Source organism: Carassius gibelio, chromosome B22, assembly GCF_023724105.1.
Source record: "Carassius gibelio isolate Cgi1373 ecotype wild population from Czech Republic chromosome B22, carGib1.2-hapl.c, whole genome shotgun sequence".
NCBI lineage: Eukaryota > Metazoa > Chordata > Actinopteri > Cypriniformes > Cyprinidae > Carassius > Carassius gibelio.
Genome location: NC_068417.1, coordinates 20,550,871 through 20,566,997, shown reverse-complemented (window position 1 = coordinate 20,566,997; position 16,127 = coordinate 20,550,871). Strand labels below are relative to the sequence as shown.

The 16,127-nt window shown below is 36.6% G+C and overlaps 2 long non-coding RNA genes across 3 annotated transcripts; both read left to right on the top strand.

Moving 5' to 3' along the window:
- Positions 1–931: 931 nt before the first annotated feature.
- LOC127986992 (uncharacterized) lies at positions 932–4,693 on the top strand. Of its 2 annotated transcripts, XR_008161019.1 has the most exons (4): positions 932–1,027; positions 1,338–1,375; positions 1,912–2,033; positions 4,643–4,693. It is a non-coding gene; the product is annotated as an uncharacterized LOC127986992 (long non-coding RNA). The 2 variants fall into 2 exon arrangements; XR_008161018.1 differs by lacking the exon at positions 932–1,027 and having other exon boundaries at positions 1,084–1,375.
- A 2,334-nt stretch (positions 4,694–7,027) lies between these two features.
- On the top strand, positions 7,028–8,881 carry LOC127986989 (uncharacterized). Its single transcript, XR_008161015.1, has 3 exons — positions 7,028–8,325; positions 8,433–8,533; positions 8,640–8,881. It is a non-coding gene; the product is annotated as an uncharacterized LOC127986989 (long non-coding RNA).
- The last annotated feature ends 7,246 nt before the right edge of the window (positions 8,882–16,127 follow it).

Below are 16,127 nucleotides of genomic sequence, written 5' to 3'. Positions count from 1 at the left end.
TGTTGTGGACCTATATTTCTGCTGGAGGTCCTGGACATCTTGTTTAGATACATGGCATCTTTGATTATATCAAATACCAATATATAAAAAATCAGTTAAGTGACGGACTCTGTTAGAAATCTTATAATGACCATGTTTGGATCACAATCAAACACAAACCTCAAAAACAACACAAGAATGGGTCACTGAGCACAAAACCAAGCTTCTGCTATAGCATTTTCCAGTCCTCTGACCTGAACCCTACAGAAAATGAGAGGAGTGAACTGAAGAGAAGACACACCAACATGGAGTGATTCTGGATGAAGGAATGGTCTCTGATCTCTAGTCAGGTGTTCTCTAACCTCATCAGGCATTATAGGAGAAAATGTAGAGCTGTTAAACTGGCAAATGGAGGTTTAAATAATAATTCAATAAAAGGGTGTCCTTAATTTTGGCCAATGTGCATTAGAGAAAAATATTTATTTATAATAATATTTCCCCCCCATTTTAAATTCTTATTATTCAATGAAAGGTTAGAATTTTTAGAATTTTTTAGATCAAAGATCAAAAGGATTAACAATGCAGATTAATTTTCACAGCCTTCTTTATCATCATATATACCAAAGCTGTCCATATTTTTGGGCATGACTGTAGCACTGGTGCTGCAGACACTGAATGTTTTTACATTAATATTCTGTACAGGGCACCCAAAATCTGTGACGATTCATGGAGTGCAATTACTGTGAAGACAGGACCAGACTAGAGGAATTCTTGTGCCTACACTGTAAAATTTTTCCAGGATTTCACAAGATATAACTGTAATATTTCACAGTTAATTACATTATTACCACTTCACAGGCTTTAACTGTGATAATTCACAATATAATACCGTATTTAGACTTTTACTGTGAAAATAATGCAGACGCGGGGCTTTTACAAGAAACCACTGTGAATGCCGTCTTTTTTGAGTGGCAACTGCGGCAGCGCCATCAGAGCGTCATCAGAGCTCTCTGATCTACGTGGTCTCATTCGGTGGATTCAGACAGCGGTAAGTGTTTAAATGTCAAACTTTATCAATTTGATGTTTTTTATATGATAGTGCATGTAATTTTAAAAGTATGAACCAAATTAGCGTTAGTTGTAGGTTCTGTTGTCATGTTTTTGTAACTTAGCTGGAGCAGACTCGCGTCGACGTTTAAGCGCGCAAATTTGAATGAAAAGACGTTGGTTGTAGTGTTAATTATACCGTATTAAGTTAACTGTGAGATGTCTGATTAGATACACCGTCGAACATTTAACTTTAGCTTTACTTAAAGCTTATCTTAGTTACTCTAACAGCGTTCTCTCTTTTACCACAGCATTTTCTACATTGACCGACGATAAATAAAGTTATAAGGTAAGATGTGGCCTTAATGTGGGTATTATGACAGTTATTATCAACTAGATAAATTATGGTGTTTGTGGATTTGGGCAAAGGTGGATTAAATTCATCTCAAATTAGTAACTTTATAATTTTCTTCCCTGCTGTGTGTGTGAAACTGAGCACCCGTTGTCTTTCTCGTCAACAGAAAAATGAAGTGCGCATGTCCATGTATTTTTTTTTTTATTTTATTTTAATTTAATTTTTTGTAAATTATGTAAATTGTTGTGTGCGAATGCTTTGCCTAGGTAAATCACACACCTCTACTTTGGTGAAGGTCTATTCTTGACTGTGTTTGTGATGGAAATGTTTTTCAGTTCAGTTCCATGCATTTTTTTTTTCTGAATTACAGTACTTAAACCTGAATTACACCTTTATTTAAACTGAGCTAACTTTAGTTTGACTCTGTACTGCAAAAGCAGTGACCCACTGAAGGTGGTGACTGGGAACTGACACCTTTTTCATCACACTTGAATTAAACTAACAGGTTTCTTCTGTCTTTTTGTTTGTAGGTGCTTCTTGGGCATCAACCCAGAGACGGGCACAAAATCTAAGAGGCAGAGAGGTCACATGAACCAGCAAGTCTGCACTCTTATCAGGAAGCTCATTGACTTCGAATGGATGTCAATCTAATGTAAGCTGTGTTCCAATTTAAAAACGGACTAATGAAACACAGTATCTGTGTTAAAGGAACACGCTGACTTTTTGTGACTTTATCTTATTCCCCGTATCCCCCAGAGTTAGATAAGTCTATACATACCCTTCTCATCTCCGTGCTTGCCGTAAGTCTGTCTGAGGCACCCACCGCTAGCCTAGCTTAGCACGAAGACTGGAGGTAAACGGCTCCAGCTAGCATACTGCTCCCAATAAGTGACAAAATAACGCCAACATTTTCCTATTTACATGTTGTGATTTGTATAGTCACAGTGACTCTAACCATCTTCTAACCGTATACATACTGGGAACTATATTCTCAGAATGTGAAGCACTGCTACTTGGGGAGTGATTTTCTCACAGCACCTGAGAAGCCCTGTGGTGAGGAGCAGAGAGTTTGCTCAGAATTGGAGTAAATCACTCCACAGAAGTAGCAGTGCTTCGCCTTCTGAGAATATAGTTCCCAGTATGTATACAGTTAGAAGATGGTTGTGTCTCATATGACCTTGTTATTTGTACACACTGTGACTATACAAATCACAACATGTAAATAGGAAAATGTTGGCGTTATTTTGTCACTTATTGAGAGCAGTATGCTAGCTGGAGCCGTTTACCTCCAGTCTTCGTGCTAAGCTAGGCTAGCGGTGGGTGCGTCAAACAGAGGCACTCAAGGAGATGAGAAGGGTATGTATGGACTTATCTAACTCTGGGGGATACGGTGAATAAGCTAAAGTCCCAAAAAGTTGGCGTGTTCCTTTAAGCTAGATGTAGTTATGCAGTAAGAAGTTTACTGAAGCAATTAAAGGGTTAGTTCACCCAAAATTGAAAAATCTGTCATTAATTACATCCCCTCATGATGTTCCAAACACAAGAATTTTGTTCTACACAAATTAAGAAAATTTTAAGCAATCTGAGAGCTTTCTGATCCCACCTATAGACTACTATGTTATAACCATTTTCAAGTCCGAGAAAGGTAGTAAAACCATCGTTAAAATACTCCATGTGACTACAGTGGTTCAACCTCAATGTTATGATGCGACGAGAATACTTTTTGTGCCCAATGCAATCACATGCATGATCGAGAACACATCACGTGAACAGCATCGGATACTGGCACAGAAAGGAAAAAAATTGTTGAATAAAGTCGGTATTCTATTTTGTTTTGTTTCTGTGCAGTAAAAGTATTCTCGTCGCTTCATAACATTAAGGTTTAACCACTGTATACATATGGACTATTTTAACAATCTTTCCGGGCCTTGAAAGTAAAATAATTGCTGTCCATGGAGTATACAGAAAGCTCTCGGATTTCTTAAAATATCTTAATTTGTGTTCCAAAGATTTTTGGGGTGAACTATCCCTTTAATGTGTTCTATAGTGTCTCCTGATTCAATGTAGAGTTTAAACAGACTGCAAAATAAATGTGTAAAATTAATTGTTTTTACGTTTATTTGAATTTAACATGCCTTGACGTCTAAAAAACGTCAAATTTACAGTACTTTACAATAGTTTTAAGTGTAAATTTACATTACTTGCTACTGTGTTGAATTACTATGCAATTTAGCATGCAATTTTTGTTTAAAGGGTTAGTTCACCCAAAAATGAAAATTCTGTCAGTAATTACTCACCCTCATGTTGTTCCAACCCCATAAGACCTTCGTTCATCTTCGGAACACAAATTAAAATATTTTTGATTAAATCTGAGAGCTGTCTCACTCCTCCATAGGCTTCTAAGGGATTGAAACTTGCTGGCCCAGAAAATGTATTAAAGACATAATTAATATAGTCCAAGTGACTACAGTGGCTCAATCTTACGTTTACCAAGCAACGAGAATACTTTTTGTGCGCAAAACCCCCCAAAAATAATGACTTTATTCCACTATTCATTTCCTTCTCTCTGGGCCTCGGGTGAATTCATGTAGTATAACAGCGTAGCGCTTCTGTGTTATACCTCACATGCATCACACACATGACCAGCGTCGGCCAATAGTGAGCCTACGTGTGACGTATAACACAGAAGCGCTACGCTGTTATACTACATGAAAAAACTCAAGGCCCACAGAGAAGGAAATGAATTGTGGAATAAAGTTGTTTTTTGTTTTTTTTTACGCACAAAGTATTCTCGTCGCTTTATAAACTTAAGATTGAGCTACTGGAGTCACTTGGACTATATTAAAGATGTCTTTAATAAATTTTTCTGGGCCAGCAAGTTTCAAACCCTTAGAAGCCGATGGAGGAGTGATCCAGCTCTCAGATTTCATCAAAAATATCTTAATTTGTGCTCTGTAATTACTGACAGAATTTTCATTTTTGAGTGAACTAACCTTTTAACCTCAATCATGTTACTTTCAGTCCAGTTACTCACGTGAAAAATAATAGGACTGGGTAAAAGTAACAGGAGTGATTAGAGTCCTGGTTTGTTGATTTAATATTAAATGAGAGTACTATTCACATAATTTTTTTTTAATAGTTGAAATTACTTAAATTGTAGACATTTTAGGATTAGTGTTACAATCATACATCATACTTACAGGGAGTCAGTCCACCACAGAGTAACTTAAACTTTTTGTCTTTCTTATCTTTTGTATATAGTGGATAGAACCCACACTATGCAGGTGCCAGCTGCGAGGGAAGGAGCGAGACTCTCTTCTCTGTCTCCTTCTTTCTCTTTTGACACACATTCCTGTTACCCAGTGTCAATCCCTGTTGCCCAGTGTTTTATTCATGTAATTAAATTGTATTTTACTTCTAAAAAATAAAAGTTATGTCACTGTTTTTATCAGTTTTGTTTGGTCCATCATTTATGCTAAATCACAGTAATAGATAGACATTCACAGATATGTACAGTAATTCTACAGCTGCTTACTGCTAAATTACAGTAATAGATAGACACCAACTGTAATTTCACAGTTAAATACATTAATTCTACAGCAGCTTACCGCTAAATCACAGTAATGCGATGTCATAATTACTGTGAAGTCACAGTATACAGCTGTCATTTCACAATCATTTACTGTAAAAATGTTACAGTAACTTACTGTGGAAGTCATGCAATTATTAACCTGCAATTTATTGTAAATTTACAGTCAAATAATTAACAGTGTACGGTGAAGTGCCTAAGGGCAAGTGAGCCCACAAGTGGACACCCAGGGAAACAGAGACTAGACAGCGGGACAAAATCCAAACCTTGTGGTTTTCAGACAAACATTTTCTTTATTTGAAAAGAAGGCCAAAAGATATTAATAAAAAATTATAGTAATAATAACAAGGGCTGCACAATTTTGCTCAATGTTTTTTATTTTTTTTGTATATATATAACTAATAATTATGTTATGTTTATTAATTCTAAATAAAAACACTAAACAAAATAAGGAACATTACTTTTGTAATAACACTATTTCACTATAATATACAAAACTGAGAAGCCTATACAAGACTAAATATAAATATAGCTGCAAAATAATGCACACTTCTTTAGAAGAACGTGAGGAATTGCAAATTTTTACCTCAAAGTTCTTAATTATTTTAGCTATTTTTACTCAAATTAGGAATTTATTTATTTTTAATTCATACTCGTCGCCGGAGGGCGCCCTCGCGCAGAAACTCTACAAGTGAGACTCACTGATGAAGTTCCAGGAAGAGAAGGGTCTGGCTGCCATAGACAGTAAAAGAAATGGACACAGCGACCCCATTGGAACTCAATTGAGACAAATGAAGCCCAGTTTTAGCGTTTTTTAGCACTTCCGTTTCTGACGCACAGACTCAAACGAAGCTTGACGACGTCAGCAACCTGTCTGGCAGATGTAAATCTACTATGAGCTGTGCGTGCAAACTGCCATCGTTAATCTTGCAGAGACGGCGAGCTTGAGCGGAGAGTTCTTTGTCGTGAGTGAGCAGGAGTAAGTAATCTGATTAATTATTTTGTATAGTATTTTAAAATGTAACGCCAGTACGCCATATTAAGTTAATTGCCTGCGAGCTTCTCCTCCTGTCTGTACGGTAATGCGACAGAGAGCCGAGTGGTTATGACGCAATCGCTAGCCTATTTTTTACAAAAACTGTTTATACGGGGCCATAATGGAACATAGAAGGTAATGGAGCCCTTTATACATTGTCGTGTATCTTTAGAAATAAATAATGGACAAACAGAGTCTTTAAACGCCTCAGATGTAAAGTTATTCGCTGTCAAAGTGACGCCAAAATGAATGGGAGTCAATGGGAATGCTAACGCAAGTGAAGTTCTGCTAAAAGATGGCAGCCCCCACCCGACTTCAACTTCCGGTCGAGTTCCTTGCCCCTTGCAAATGAAGCCCAGTTTTAGCGTTTTTTAGCACTTCCGTTTCTGACGCGCAGACTCAAACGAAGCTTGACTACGTCAGCAACCTGTCTGACAGATGTAAATCTTCTAGTAGCTGTGCGTGCAAACTGCCATCGTTAATCTTGCAGAGACGGCGAGCTTGAGCGGGGAGTTCTTTGTTATGAATGAGCAGGAGTAAGTATTCTGATTAATTATTTTGTAAAGTATTTTAAAATGTAACGCCAGTACGCCATATTAAGTTAATTGCCTGCGAGCTTCTCCTCCTGTCTGTACGGTAATGCGACAGAGAGCCGAGTGGTTATGACGCAATCGTTAGCCTATTTTTTACAAAAACTGTTTATACGGGGCCATAATGTAACATAGAAGGTAATGGAGCCCTTTATACATTGTCGTGTATCTTTAGAAATAAATAATGGACAAACAGAGTCTTTAAACGCCTCAGATGTAAAGTTATTCGCTGTCAAAGTGACGCCAAAATGAATGGGAGTCAATGGGAATGCTAACGAAAGTGAAGTTCTACTAAAAGATGGCAGCCCCCACCTGACTTCAACTTCCGGTCGAGTTCCTTGCCCCTTGCTGGCTGCAGACCATGGGCGAGTGGAGCTCCACTCTCAAACCGGAAATATGTCACCTCCACTTCAACATCAAGATGGCGTCGCGGGGAGTACTTCAAACTTGAACTCAGGTAATTTTATCTCTGCATTGCTAAAATGTTGAACTGACGCTGTTGTAACGTGCAGTGTAAGAAAAACGCACAGGGCTTACGTGAAATTACTAACAAAAGAATTAATAAACACTATGGATTTATAGATTTATATCGCGAGCAATGTTGATGTCTGGCCACTGATCATATATACACCACATATAGTAATTTATAGATCAATGTGTCTGTCCAATGTGTTTTTTTATTAAGTTATCAAGTTCAATTACAAACCTTTACGCCACATTTCAACAACTGAACACATATAATTAGTGTTGATACTGCCAAATAGAAAGAAAAAAGATGGAAAAAAATAACAAATAACAATAATCACACCATAAGATAAAACGGAATAAATAACGGAAAGAAAAATAAAGATGTCTTAGGGTCTTATTCTAACAACAAAAACAAGTTCAAAGCATACAAGAGTTTCTGGGCGTTCCTGTCAATCCTGTAATGAAGAGACTTTGCAAATATCTTTAGTTCATTCTTCCATCCGCTGAAGTGAGGTTTAACCTTTAAAAACGTACTTATCTTACTTATCTACTTATCTATGAATCTAGTATTTGCACAAAGTAATTAAGTTATTTATCAAAAAGTCTAGGATCTTTTCCTTCAACAATACTCCAACCTTAACTGAGATCACAGTCAAAGGGTGTATTGATATCTGTTTGAAATGAAGCCAATTTTGAAATTCCAGCCAAAAAGTCTGTACAGATTCACATTTCAAAAACATATGATCTACAGTTTCAATATCTTTCTCACAGAACCCGCATGAATTGTTCTCCCAATTAAATCTTTCTTGTAGGAAGTGATTAGATGGATAAATGTCCTTTAGAATTTTAAATGTTACTTCTTTGGCTTTAGGAAGAACTGGATAAGTAAAATAAAGCTTCCTTATTTTCTTTGCCTCTTCTTCAATAAATTCTTGAAGAACATACTTTCTTTTCAGTTGACTGGGGAAGTAAAGTTTGGATAATACATTTCTGATAAACTTATTTGTTAATTGTTTGCTCTTTAAATTTTTACCTTTAGTACATGACAGATAGCATAGATGTAACTTAGTTTTTGGTGGCTTGTGGTAAAATAACGTAGTGAATAATGAAAGGACACGATCGTTTTGTATGTGTATTCCTTTAGCATTTGTTGTATAATTTTAAAAAGGTCATATGAGGAGGTTGTTTTCATATTTAATTTTTCATTCACCTCCAGGGATAGGATTGGCATAGAAGATGCAACACTCTTTACATTTTAAATGTATGTTGCCACCCTAGAAGTCAAAGTCTTTTTACATGTGACATTAACATATTTATTTTTTCTATTTTGTTGTTCTGTTATTCTATTGTTTTACTTTTTTGTTTCAGATCAAATGTATATCAAGTGTTATCCATCCTCATAACACCTCCACAAATAGAGACTGGAACTTCTGAGCACCATCACCTTGTCTGCTTTGGGACTGTCATAGGTGAATGATGCAGTAGTACTTTTCTGTGTTGAATTTACCTAACGTCAGCACACAGACTTAGTATTGCTCCAGTTTTGCTGTGCTCATGTCTTCTTTGTGTCCCCAGCCCAGCAATCAGATACATCAGAACAACAAAGCACAACTGTGGTGGCCCAGGCACCTTCAGCAACAAGTAAATTGCTTTAACATTAATGATAATTAAATGTCAGTATTGTAATTAAACTTGACCCATCTGACGTAATTGTTCATGCCAGAGATTTAACAACACTGTCAGTCAGGAGCATATTTAACAGGAGCCACATTCAACTGGCTTGATGGTGACTTCAGTAAGTGCTGTCAACCCTCTAGTTTTTGTGGCTATAACAATTAGACTAAGTAATCTCACTAAATGGAGCTCCACTCTACGTAAAGTGTTACCCGGACCAACATGGCGGCCGCGTCATTAGTGGAGGCGAAGTAATTCTACTGAAAGTGTGGCCCGGTCCAACATGGCAGCGGCGTCGCTAGTGGAGGTGATGTATTTCCGCTCTTGAGTGGAGCTCCACTCGCCCATATGTCTGCAGCCAGACCCTCTTGGGAATCTCAGCTTTCGCTGTAGATGTAGCTGAATAACATTCAGATAGACGTTTTACTGATGAAACTTGATGAAAATAAACAATGACTGTGACAATATATGCTTTTATCTCTGCTCTTCAAACCATCGCGCGTATTTTTATGAGAATAAAGTTTAAAACGCAATCCTAATGCAAATTTATTCTGCGTGTTGTATTACCATGTGGACTCTGATTGGACGGTGGAGAGGTACTCATGTTTATGTAATGATCTGTTTAAATGAAGATATCTCCAAATACATTCTTACTAGTTCTTAATGAGGTTGAAGATATCTCCAAACGAACAGGGACTCAGAGTTATTCTGTTTTTGATATCATCTTTTAATTTCTGACTAGTAATTATTGCAGTTGTATCTAGTATCTATTTAAATATTACTAGTAAGTATTCATTAGATACTAGTACTGTACTTATTTTTTAGATACTGGTACTTATTCATTAGATACTAGTTCTTATTTAATAGATACTAGTAGTTATTCATTAGGTACTAGTTCTTATTCTTTAGACACCAGTACCTTTTTTAATCACTACTAGTAACTATTCTTATCTTACTAGTCAGATCTGCTTTTTCACTCGTCTTATGTTATGACTAGTCCACATGGTTACAGTAGAGTTCAACAAAAAAAAAAAATACTAGTAAAATAAAAAATCATACTAGTAACATTTAGAATAAGTACTAGTATCTAATAAAGGTGTACTAGTACCTATTAAATAAGTACTAGTATTTATTTAATAGGTACTAGTATCTAATGAATGAGAACTAGTTTTTAATAAATAAGCACTAGTACCTAATTAATAAGTACTAGTACATAAAAATTAAGTACTAGTCACTAATGGAATACATACTAGTCAAAACTCAATAGTTGATATCTCAATGATGGATCCCCATAGAAGTCAATAGCAAAAAATTTAAATTTGTTACTAGTAACAATATAAAAGTTACTAGTCACTATTGAATTAAGTACTAGTATCTAATGAATAAGTACTAGTGCCTAATAAATAAATACTAGTATCTAATAAATGAGTACTAGTATTTAATCAATAAGTACTAGTATCTAATGAATAAGTACTAGTACCTAATAAATAAGCACTAGTATCTAATGAATAAGTACTAGTACCTAATAAATAAGCACTAGTATCTAATGAATAAGTACTAGTATCTCATGATTAAGCACTAGTATCTAATGATTAAGTACTAGTAACTTTACAAAAGACACTAGTGCCTAAAGAATATGCACTAGTACTGAAAGAATTAGCACTAGTACCTAATGAATAAGTACTAGTACTTAATGGAAAATATACTAGTATCTAAAAAATAAGTACTAGTAACATGGAAAAAGATACTAGTACAGCTTAAAGAATAAATGTCAAAAAGGCTTTCCATACTGCTCTGCCTACCTGCTGCTAACGCCCTGCTTCTGCTCTGCTGCAGCTTGCGGTGTGAACCTGTCCTAAGGGTGTTGTGCAATTAAAGGGGCCATACATGAAAATAAATGTAGCAAGTGGTTTGACCTGTTACACTTGTATTTCAGGTTTGTCAAAGGTGTGTCATGTGTACTTTTCTAAGCCAATAGTATGTTCCTGCACAACCGGAGGCTGCAGATTCAGGACCGCAGATCTGGGCCGCAGTTCTAGGACCCTAGTTTTTCCTGACAGCGCCACCTACCGTACTGGCCAATATAGCGATGGCTGCAGTTTCAGGAACGCAGTTCTAGTATCCTGTTGGTTTAGTTTGCAGTCACGTTACTTTGTATATAGCATCAATATATTAATCTCAGTAGCATGTTTTTAAATGTGATTTTTGATTCAAAATGCAGCAGAGTTAAATTACTAAGTGTGCTTTGAGTCACAATTTTAAATTTAAACATGAATTTACACAAAATATAAATGAAATATCAATTTTGTAAAATTGATGTATATCAATGTTAAAACAATTGTAAAAAATGAAGAACCTTAAAAGTCTTGAATTGTCTCTTGAAAAGTCTCTTGAATTATACAGTATATTGATTCACTTCCTTAAGGTGAATAAGCTCATTATCAGGTAAGTTAAATATATATATAATAGTTCAGACCAAAAGTTTGGACACACCTTCTCATTTAAAGAGTTTTTTTTATTTTCATGACTATGAAAGTTGTAGAGTCACACTGAAGGCATCAAGGGCTATTTGACCAAGAAGGAGAGTGATGGGGTGCTGCGGCAGATGACCTGGCCTCCACAGTCACCGGACCTGAACCCAATCCAGATGGTTTAGGGGTGAGCTGGACCGCAGACAGAAGGCAAAAGGGACAACAAGTGCTAAGCATCTCTCGGGGAACTCCTTCAAGACTGTTGGAAGACCATTTCAGGTGACTACCTCTTGAAGCTCATCAAGAGAAAGCCAAGAGTGTGCAAAGCAGTAATCAAAGCAAAAGGTGGCTACTTTGAAGAACCTACAATATGACATATTTTCAGTTGTTCCACACTTTTTTGTTATGTATATAATTCCATATATAATACCACATGTTAATTCATAGTTTTGATGCCTTCAGTGTGAATCTGCAATTTTCATAGTCATGAAAATAAAGAAAACTCTTTGAATGAGAAGGTGTGTCCAAACTCTTGGTCTGTACAGTATATAAATGTCATTTTTGTGACAACATCACAACAGCACCAAAGTGAACCCCTTCTCCATCAGTTGCTGCATGGATAGAACGGCTGTAGGCTTCAACTCTAGAGAAAGAGAGAGTGAGAGACAGAGAGAGATCAATAAGAAACATTTGTTTAACATATTCAACTGGCATATATATATATATATATATATATATATATATATATATATATATATATATATATATATATATATATATATATAAAGTGAAAGTCCTTGCAGCATGTGGTGCATCTCTTCAATTCGGGCAGGGATCTCCCTTTTTTGATTGTTATATGTATCTTGGAAAAGAGAGAGTCTACTTGTTAGAATATTTTGAGATCATGAAAATATCCCTAGTGCCTTTTTTAATCATCTGTCCTACAGTGAGCCTAATCGAATCCATAAAATCACTTCATATTGGCCATGCAGAACATGACAGAAACTGACACATGACAGCAATGTATAACTGTATGTGGAGTAGACCTGCAGATTAGGCCAAATTGTAACAAACTATTAAAATTGCCAAATGCCTCATTCATCATTGCAAAACAATGCCATAACAACAGGCTAACACACAGTGCAACTAGGCAGTCAGTGCAGTTTAATTATAAAATATATTTTATACATAAATATGGTAAAACAACGACTATTAAGCCAGTATTCACACTAATACATTAAGCTGCAGGTAAATCTTACAAACCTTACATCAACCATGCTATGTCATCTGATAAGTTTAATTAATGTGCAGGCTAGATTCACTTATAATACTTCGTCATTAAAACACAACAAGGATTTATGAAATCATGGCCACGAATTAACGTCGTAGTAATTAATACAACTAGGTCACAAATTCTTAATTTGGTGGGAATTAATTATTAATTCATAGGTAGCAGTTCTCACTATGTAAACTTTGCACCTTTTAAACGTTATAAAATATAATTTAATTTAATATCGATACTCACCTTCTGGTTGCTGTCCACGTTGTCCATCTTTAATTAGTGTTGATTCAGTACAGTAGGTGGCGCTGTCACAAAAATACTAGGGTCCTAAACCTGCGGTCACAGAATTGCGGTCCTGTAACTGCAGCCTCCGGTTGTGCAGGAATACCCTTCTCGTTCCTGCAGGGCCACTGTCCTGCATAGTTAATTTAACCAATTAATTAATCACACCTGAACCAGATTTAAATGTAAACAGAAACACAGAACAATGATGTCTCTCAATTTATTTTAACCATCAGTTGAACCTCAGTTTCAGGAGAGAACAACAGCTGAAAGAAACAAACAGCAATGTACCAATGGATTCAGAATGGATGTGGTTTGGAGGTGGTTTATGCCAGGGGCGGACTGGCCATCTGTGTGATCTGGAGAATCACAGAACGGCCGGTACTCCGGGGCGGCCCGCCGGCCCACCACCCACCACGCACGCACGAAACGCACGCAGTCATCACCTGTTGGTTTTTTCCCCCCACTAATCTGTTTCACACTCCAGTACTGTAGGTGGCAGCAATGCACCTTGGATGCCAGCTGCACTCTTTCTTTTACGGTCCATGGCTGTAGAGGCCGTGGCCGCCAAGTAAGAAGAAGAAGAAGTGGAAGAGTAGGAAGAAACCATCAGCAAAGACGTTCGATTGAAGAAGCATAGAAATAAACAAACAATATGCATAACGCGGCCGCGGCCGCGGTCAAAAAACGGAAAGAAAGGGGTGTGGCTGAGAAAGGCGATCGCGAGAGAAAAAAACTGCGGAATTTAAATTCTGAAATATTGCAGCATAGTCAGCAGCAGCACCTCGCAGTTAAATATTAGCAGCAGTGAAGTGAGCCAGACAGTTATGCAGCAACATGCCACCAGTGAAGATGAGGGACAGAAAGATGAGCGTGTTCCACAGGCAGATCCAAGTATGGAACATGAGAGGAGAAAGAGAGTTACTTGCTAGAGATGATGTTAGGAAGTGATATTCAAGTTGCTACATTTTTAATGATTACAGTAGTTAAAACAGCTCAACTTCAACATTTTAGCTGTAAAATGTCACATGCAGTAGCTAATATTAAGAAATATGTTGTGCTTTTACTTTTAAAAATGTTGGTAACGTTACAGTTAATGCTTACAAACTTTTAAGATTTGAAGTTACATTTGTAATGGTGTATTTTCATTTAGATGTGACATTATTATTTGTGCACTAAGATTAATTGCGGCATGAATTAATTAAGATTATTAATTAATAAATTCATTTTAAGACAGCATGGAATAGATTGTATAATATGCTGTTATAACATCATATTTTATAATCTATTCCATGCTATCTTGGAATAAAACCTGTTATTTTTTTTTCTTTAAATCCATTTCATTATTTGTTTATTCTGGTTGAGCTTAGACCAAGAGCAGAGAAAGACCAGCTCAACTTTAAATTACTTTAAGCGCCCCAAGTCAGATAGTCACAGCCTAGAGGTTTTTGTTTTCTTTTCATTTTAACACAACATCTAGTCAACATCAGTGCTATTGCTATAATTTGGATGGTATAGTATCATGAACCACAGTTAAAGTCTTGTGACACTCATTCCAGGCATAATTGTTGTTGTTGTCAAGTTTCCGTGCCAATTGCGTTGGGCCGGGCCTAGTCAAAGTCCGTCCCTGGTTTATGCAATTGAACTTGCCAGATTTGTCTCAGTCCGGATACTCAGGCTCTTCAAATTAGATATTTTATATCACAATTATTGTTTTGACACAACTGTAACATAAAAACTGCAGATAGAAATGACTTACCTAAACATACAAAATAATACTTTGAAATGAGGAGTGAAATGAAAATTTTATTTATATATTTACAAAAACTACCTCACTAATCTGACAGTAATCTTTAACTTTAGCTGCTCCTAAATGAAATGTAATGAAACATGTAAGGAGAAACACCAGTGTTATCAAAGTGACTTCGTGGGGCTTTTTATTTTTCATAATTCCTTTCCTCGCGTGTTAGCTCCACCCCCTTTAAGATATGAGAGAAGGATGCAAGGAAAGGAAAGGAGGATGAAGGAATCAAAGGATGAACATTAGATTATTCCATTATTAAAGGATGAACATTAGAATACTCGAGCGTCACTTAAAGCTGCAGTATGTAACTTTTGTGAAAATATATATTTTTTTACATTTTTGTTAAACCTGTCATTATGTCCTGACAGTAGAATATGAGACAGATAATCTGTGAAAAAATCAAGCTCCTCTGGCTCCTCCCAGTGGTCCTATTGCCATTTGCAGAAATTCATCCGCTCCTGGTAAAAAACAACCAATCAGAGCTGCGGTCCGTAACTTTGTTTGTGTTCAAAATGTAGAAAAATGAACATAATAAGCGAGTACACCATGAATCCATTTTCCAAACCGTGTTTTTAGCTTGTCCTGAATCACTAGGGTGCACCTATAATAAGTGTTTATATTCGTACTATTTTAGATTGCTTCGGGGATACCGCGGCGGAGTAACCCAGTAACTTTGTGATTCTTCATAGACATAAACAGAGAGAAGTAGCTCCGGTTACAATGTTCTTCCGCAAGACGCAAGCAGATCTGTTTATTAACCGCTAGAGCGTCAAATGTTACCTCCCGCAGCTTTAAACCAGGGGTTCACAACCTTTTGCAACTCTTGGCCCACCAATGACTGTTTAAAAACATCCGAGGACCACCTTTCCAAATATGATAGTATGCACACAGAATAACAGCTTAATGATAGCTTTACTTTCAAACTACATTTTCTGTTAGATGGATCAATAAGGTAACCAACCAATATAAACCTAAATATACTTGATTGGAATAAATATATTGAAAAGTGTAGTGTAGTAGGCTAGTAACAGAATAGGTTGGTGGTCATAATGATGACAGTAGCACATGCAAAAAATACTATCTGTTTGGTTAGTGCTCATACTGTATGGGTACCGGTACCACACCCCGAGCCCAACCAAACCGTGGCTGGGCCACGTCTTCCAACCGGGCCAGGGCCGGCTAAACGAACCAAAATAGCGAAGTATGAAGTAAATATGTCGTAAACATTTGTGTATGTCATTTTCTTTGTGTGAATGTCATTTTACACATTTGTGACTATTAATCCACAACTTCCAATTCAAAACACAGGTGTTTTGATCACTGTCTGTATGTGCAAATTGAAAGATTCAGCTTTTCACATCAGAGCTGTGAGTGTAAATTTCAACTTACAAATATGTTAATATGACAAGTTCTTACATTCAGATTTTCAACCTCTCGAGTTTAGCTACTGATATACCTCCATAGTCTACCACTGCCTACATGGCCCACCAGATGGCGCTCGAAGGCCCACAGGTTGAGAATCACTGACTTGCATCATCAGCTGCGTTTCA